This window comes from Lagopus muta, chromosome 12, assembly GCF_023343835.1.
Source record: "Lagopus muta isolate bLagMut1 chromosome 12, bLagMut1 primary, whole genome shotgun sequence".
Lineage (NCBI taxonomy): Eukaryota > Metazoa > Chordata > Aves > Galliformes > Phasianidae > Lagopus > Lagopus muta.
In genome coordinates this window covers 4,895,644-4,902,279 of record NC_064444.1, presented here as the reverse complement: position 1 = coordinate 4,902,279, position 6,636 = coordinate 4,895,644, and the positions used below count along the sequence as shown (strand labels likewise).

Here is a 6,636-nt window from a genome sequence, read left to right as displayed (position 1 = left end):
TTAGTTGGAATCCCACTGACTTTGGAGACAGCAGGCAGGAATGCTGGCAAACAAAAGTATACATGTGAAACAAAGCAGAGGGAAGAATGAAGCAATAATGCATAGTCCTTATTTACCTACATTTGCCATCTACAGTCCTCTGGTTACTACACTGCCTTGTCATAGGTTTTAGTTCTGCTAATCAACGTGAACCAGAGCCTTCTGCTCAGCATGCAATCTGGGAATGCTAATAAGAATCTTTCCTCTCTTTCCAACCATCTTACAAGAACAGATATGGCCCATTTTGATGAGAGCAAGCCATTTAACTGTTCCTTCACATAATGCACAGCAGAAATCTATCTTACCATTCTACAACTGAAGGTACTGAGTCTAATAATGAAGTTATATTCTCCTCCCATGAAGAAGGGAGGAGAATATAACCAGTACTTATTATGTTCCAATAGCAACATTAGTTATATGGCTGCTACTCCCACATACCAGGTACTGAACAGAGGTCGGGGTCTGTTACTACACTCCAGAGCACGGTCTGAACAGACAAGAACTAGCAGGAAAGGGGACAGAAGACAAAGAAGTTAAAATCAGCAATTTTAAAAATCAGCTTCATCCTCGAATGGCAAAATGTAGACTTTTTCCTTTTAGAAGTTATCTGATGTCCTCAGATGATCTGCTGAAATCCTACTTTGCAGGTTTACCAAGATCTAGGCTATGGCACCTTTTGTCAAATTCCTTTTCCCTTGTCAGCAAGCCCTTTCCTACAAAAGAGAACTACACTAACCTTGTTGATAGCTAAGGAAACCCAGATGCTTTCAGCATATATGAAAGAATCTTATATTGGAAGACAAATATCTGTCCTTTGCAGTGAGGTTCACAGGAACTCATCTCTTGGCAGCTGATAAACAGTTGTCACAGCTGGGCAGGCTCAAATTCTGAAAAATATCCATGGAGCTTGAATACGATGACTCTAAGGTCATCAAGAAACCGGTTCAAAACAGGAAACAACTCTAACCCCATGGATTATAAAGACTCCATATAACTGTAACAGGTGCTTACAGTAAATTCCATTATAAGGAACCTCCGCCAATAGCTAGAGCCGTCAGCTCTTAAAGATGGGGTGTATCACTCGATCCATGGCATCAAGGACATGTTTTAAATAACAAATCAAGATGAGCAAACTGAAGGAAGGAGAGGAAGAACGACAAGTTGTCCATTATTTTAGCAGGGTCTCATCTTTTTATAGCATTTTAACATCAAGTCAGATTTTATTCTGTTGAGTCCCACTGCACCATCTTGGAAGAAACAGCTGTCATCAGTTCTACAGGTTGGTATTTCATTCTGTATTCTCAGAGGGTTGTCACTGACCTGTCCTTCCTGGTCCCACTGAGCAATGCAGGTAAACAGCCATTGCCTTTTGCTGTGAGTGGCTGTTGCTGGCAACTACTCCCAGTTCTGGAAAACAAATTGCAGACCATTATCAGCTCTTCTGGTAATTGCTGCTGGATGGAAACTGAGAGTGCAATAAATCACAACATCATTATACTAAGGCCCAAATGGTCTGGAATATTTTAGCTTGGGATAGTTAATATAGAAGTGATATAGACTGCAATGGTAGATAAAAATATACTATGTTGACTAGCTAATATGTAGGTTTTTCTGTATATTTTAAATTAAAAGCAAATAAACTTTAAAAAAAGAAACCACTGCAACTTATCTTCAGCTACAACTTTAACATTTTGCTTCTTAACCTGATGGGAAGGAAAATCTCTTAGACTTCAAATATGTGAGCCTTGAACTCTGCACAAGGCATTATATTTATGACAGAGATACCACACATAATGATTGTAGGCTAAAGGTTGGTGTATTTTCATTGTTTGTATTCTCTCTTTAAGGTAAATGTCTATCATCCCATTATATCTCAGTATTCTCGTGAACACAACAGTTTCCAGCAGACTTACGCTCAGGCAAAATGGAATTGCTTGGTTTGAAGCAAAGTTCTCCAAAGTCCAATAAAATAAATGTACTTCAAAACTCAAATGTTAAAAGAAAGAAGCTGTAAAACCAGGCAGTTTCATACAAGCACTGAGTCATGTGAACAGAAGAAGTTTGACAGGATCTCCCTTGGGATATTCCACGAACATGTACAGTCCCAGGCACGGAGCCAAAAGATCCAGGCGTATCAGTTAGGTGCAAGATAGGGAGGAGTTAGCAGTCATGTTCGAAAATATGCATTTAATGTTCAGCCAACAAGCGATATTAACAGCCCTTGTATATTTGTATATTTGCCCAGAGAAAAGTGTAAGGATGGAGTGGAGTGAAAGGAAATAAATAAAGCTGGAGAGGGAGTATCATCTCTAAGAGAATTTTGTTTCTCCGTCTGGTTCCAGACCAGCTCATCAAAGCCGAAAGGTAATTCCACTCATTGCAGTGTCTTCCATCTTGTTCAGATTTCATCCATGAATAAGCAACTGGATTTCTACCAGACAACTGGAAGCCTACCAAAAGCACAATCCTCTGACGTGCTAGCAAAGCTGGAATTAGATAAAACATTCATGAGCAAGACCCACAGATTTAGTGGATGTGACTCTCATAAATGCTGATGTTCAGAAAGAGCAGCTTTATAGAAAACATTTGCCCTTAGTTTAAAAAGTCTGTGCTGAAATGAGTTAAACTACCTCATTATCAACTGGGGTTTTTTTGTTCCTTTTTGATGATGGCATTGTTATTAGTTTCATTCAGTTAAAAAAAAATACAAGGCTCTGCAGGGCTTGTATTAAATTGTTTAGGATTATTATAATCAAATTTTGATTGAAACACTATTAATGATCTATCTTGGGAATTTAAAGCATCATTTTGGGGTTGATAGCATCTTTGTGATGGAAAGCGTATTTTTTTAATTGGATTCTTGGAGAAAGTACTGTAAGGCTTGTTCAGTTTATGTTTTAATCCAGACTGCCCTGTACACATGTACAAGGTTGCAAATATTCATTTATGTTCATGGCTATGTTAGACACACTTCACAAGAAGAAAGAAACAGACCAAGCAGCAGAGGAGGCAACCTGCCTCTTTTCAGCTGAGATCATGAAAATGCTGCTTGATGCCACCAAGAACAACAGCAAGCTTGAGTCTCATCAGTGCCAGACAGTCGTCCCTCAAATCTGCGACCATGGTGAACCAGGCTGCACTTCAGCCAGGAGTATTTCCTCTGACCTCTGTACAGCAATAGATCTCCCCTGGAGAAAGAAAACATGAAACGTTCTCTCTCCTCTTAATATTCACAAGTTTGTGTGCTGAAAACAACTGGTGCAAGCAGAATGTTCTGAGCAGCACTGCCTGCATCCAGGAGCTGCCTTGGCACTAAAAACAATGGGCTCACTTATCTAAAAGGTTGGGCAAATACTGTCATGGAGTGATCCCTGCATAACTGAGAGCTGACAGCTATTTACATCACCAAGGATTTGGCTGCACTGTAACTGCTCTAGTGACAAGCCATGAAGCTTTGAACGCTGGACTGTTTGCTTCCAAATCTTTTACACCTTGACAGTCTCCCTAATCATTCAGCAAATAAATGGTGGAAGTTCCTGAGCAGCATTTTCAAAAATGACAGCTTTATTGCTACCATCTTCACATCAGCTACTGTAGGGTGACTATTATTTCTGGAGATGTTGGGGGTTTACTTAAAGAAAGGAAGAAGAAAGAAACCATGCTGCTGCTAGCACTACTAACCCAATGAGCACTGCCTATCAAACCCAAATGGTGCAAAACTTCTATTATGGAACAGTCAGTACTGGTGGCTCCTTTGCTACCACCTACCTGTAAATGCAAATTCTGCTAGTGGTGAAGCCTAAGATTACATAGTCAAATGCAAACTACTACTTGCCAACACTTTCAAATTACTTCATTGCTATCAAATTGCTGCACACTAGTCATAGCAGAGCAAAATGTCACATCCAGTCCGAATTTATATCAGTGTGCCTCTTATGGTGATCATTCTTACCCCTCCTGATATTGCTGAGTACGAACTTGTGACAACACTCAGCTAAAATCAGCAGTGTCTTTTCATATTTGGGCTGCAGATGAGGTAGAACTTCCTCAATCCACTCATACTCTTCAGCTATGCGCCCAATCCCACTTTAGGCCAAAATCCAAAAGCACCTCCGACCTAATCTTCTTACTCATTTTATTGTGGGAAGGCATCCAGGTGTGTGTGCTGGAAGGAATTTCCGTGGATGCCTGTGGTGCTCAGATCCCAGCATACCACCACTTGTGCAGCTGTGCAGTTCTCACCACGGCCTCAGCGATGAGGGCTGCAGGAGGAGCAGGGCACACAGCACCAATCACACTGTTACTGCAGCTGAGGCACTGGAAGGGCTGAGGACACTCTAGCTGCCATACAGTCCCACTGTGTCCCCAGAGCAGGACTGCTGTCCACAGCATCAGCCCAACCACGGTGTTGTTGTCGACCTCCACCCTCCTTGGAAGGAGGCTCCAGCCATCCTCCCCCAAATGCACCAGGACACAGGAGAAGTTGGGTGGTTCAGCAGTGCTTGTTGGACCAGGCTTCTAAGACACAACCCAAATGCATATACTTAGAATTGTAATCAACTAATAAAAGATTTCTTATCTCTGTGCTGCACAAGAGGCATGATATTCCATTGACAACGACTGAAGAATTTATCACTTTATCACTTGTTTTCGTCGCTGAAGAGAGTCACTTATCAGCAATGTCACCTGGAGAAGGGTGGGTGTTGTCTGGGAACCAAGGTCCAGCACTGGGGTGTGTAACAAACGTTAACCACTTCATCTCACCTCACGGGGCACTATTTTAATTTCATCTTTATTGAGCTTAATTATCAGTTTACAACACTTGTACGTTATAGAAGACATAAACCTAGATCACCTCCTACAGGCCAAAGAGAAGTCCTTTCTCCTTGCCATGAACAGTGCTGTTCCTGACCTGCTGGGCTTTTGAAGAGTCAAGCAGACTGCTCCAGCAATGCTGAACTGCGCTTATTAATGTCAGCATTAGATCATTATGGAAGATTATGGCAACCCTGCCCATGGCAGGGAGTTGGAACTAGATGATCTTCGAGGTCCCTTCCAGACCAAGCCATTCTATGATTCTATGATTTTATGATTCTCTTCTAGCACTCTGAATTTTGGGGTTAGTAGCAAGCTTCCCCATATATTGCATATCAAACTGTACAATAGAATGCTTTAGGAAATCAAACAGACTCATTAGTGCCTGACACTTAATGCAACCAGAAACAACCTTTGCACTTGAATCCAGACTTTTTCTATTCCTTGGAATTCTTTCCTGCAAAATGGGGTTTCTGCAGACTGTCATAAAATACTGTGAGAGAAAGAGTAATAAGCAAAATTTGTTCTTGTTACTAGTGACAATTTGAGAGTTAAAGTGTGTTTGAAATGCTGTGTTTTGCAATCTAGTCTATGTGATAAGTGATAAGTTATATAGCTGTAATAAACAGTAGCGATACGTAAAATGTCTTACATTCTGTACAGACCCATTTGCATTGCAAAAAATCTCCATTTAGATTACAATGAACTCTAAATTATAGAATAAACAAGTTTTGGCTACATCTCGAGGCCCAGCAGGGAGGAAGGCATCGTTTGCCACCACAGCAGAGGAATGCTGTTTACATCCAACAGAACTGCGCAAGGAGACTTTGCAGCTTTAACACACAGGGACTGTGACCAGGCCTCCTCAGTGTCTTTGCTTTGTGGTTTTCATTGGATGGCTGTAGGCTCTCTACTTACTACCAGAAGCATTGAGCAGTGCTTTACTTTTCCCAGAGCGGTTAGGCCTCGGGGGATCAAGCTGAATATAGCCAACCTTTGAGCCTGCTTGCTGTGTAGCAAGCCACTGAAATGAAGCACTATTGTGTGCTCTCCTTAAGAAACAAGGGTGTAATTTCATCTGGGACTAGTAACAGGTAAATGACAATAGGATATTTGCTTTAAATGTTGCCTTGTCTTCCCCCTGCTGAAAATGACTCTCAGCCTTCCAGGGGCTCAGCTAACCTTGCCCTCTGTCAGTCTGTGCCAGCACAGGCACTGCACTGGCTGTGCCAATTGTGATGGTTGATGATCTCTGAGAGAGTGGTATCAGGAAAATACAGATGTTCACACTCAGATATCCAAACCTTAGCAAGTCACATGTATCTACCTGACACCATTATCAATTCTTCTGCACCCTAAATTGGTCTTTTACAAACTTCCAGCTTGATGCTTCCTTTCATTAAATGCGTATGCAATGCTATTAGGAGATAATATCAATCCCAATGATGTCAGATGAAAATTGTGTCTTTCTTTGACCTTGCAGGGTAAGATCATGTCTGAAAGTGTGACAGATTGTGAAAAGCAACCAGGGAGGGCTCACGTTATCTGCTCCAGATATTGGAAACTGGTTGCCACCTGGTTTCACAACTGACAGAACTCGATAAGATCCCCAGTTCATTCCGGAGATCCCACCTCCCACAGCTTTTATTCATTTGTCTAGACCAAGAATGACATAAGATCTTTCCTGTTGGCTACCACAACTCACGTTTCACACAATGATCTCTTGGGAGTCGCATCCTGAAGTCATCCTGGAGGTTGTGCAAAAGGCATCAGTTCTCTTTT

The 6,636-nt window shown here is 41.6% G+C and overlaps 1 long non-coding RNA gene across 1 annotated transcript in view; it reads right to left on the bottom strand.

The window, feature by feature from the left end:
- Positions 1-1,364: 1,364 nt before the first annotated feature.
- LOC125699474 (uncharacterized) overlaps positions 1,365-6,636 on the bottom strand; it is a 129,059-nt gene continuing 123,787 nt past the window's right edge. The window contains exon 3 of the long non-coding RNA XR_007379580.1: positions 1,365-1,446. This is a non-coding gene — a long non-coding RNA (uncharacterized LOC125699474). The remainder of the gene's footprint in view (positions 1,447-6,636) is intronic.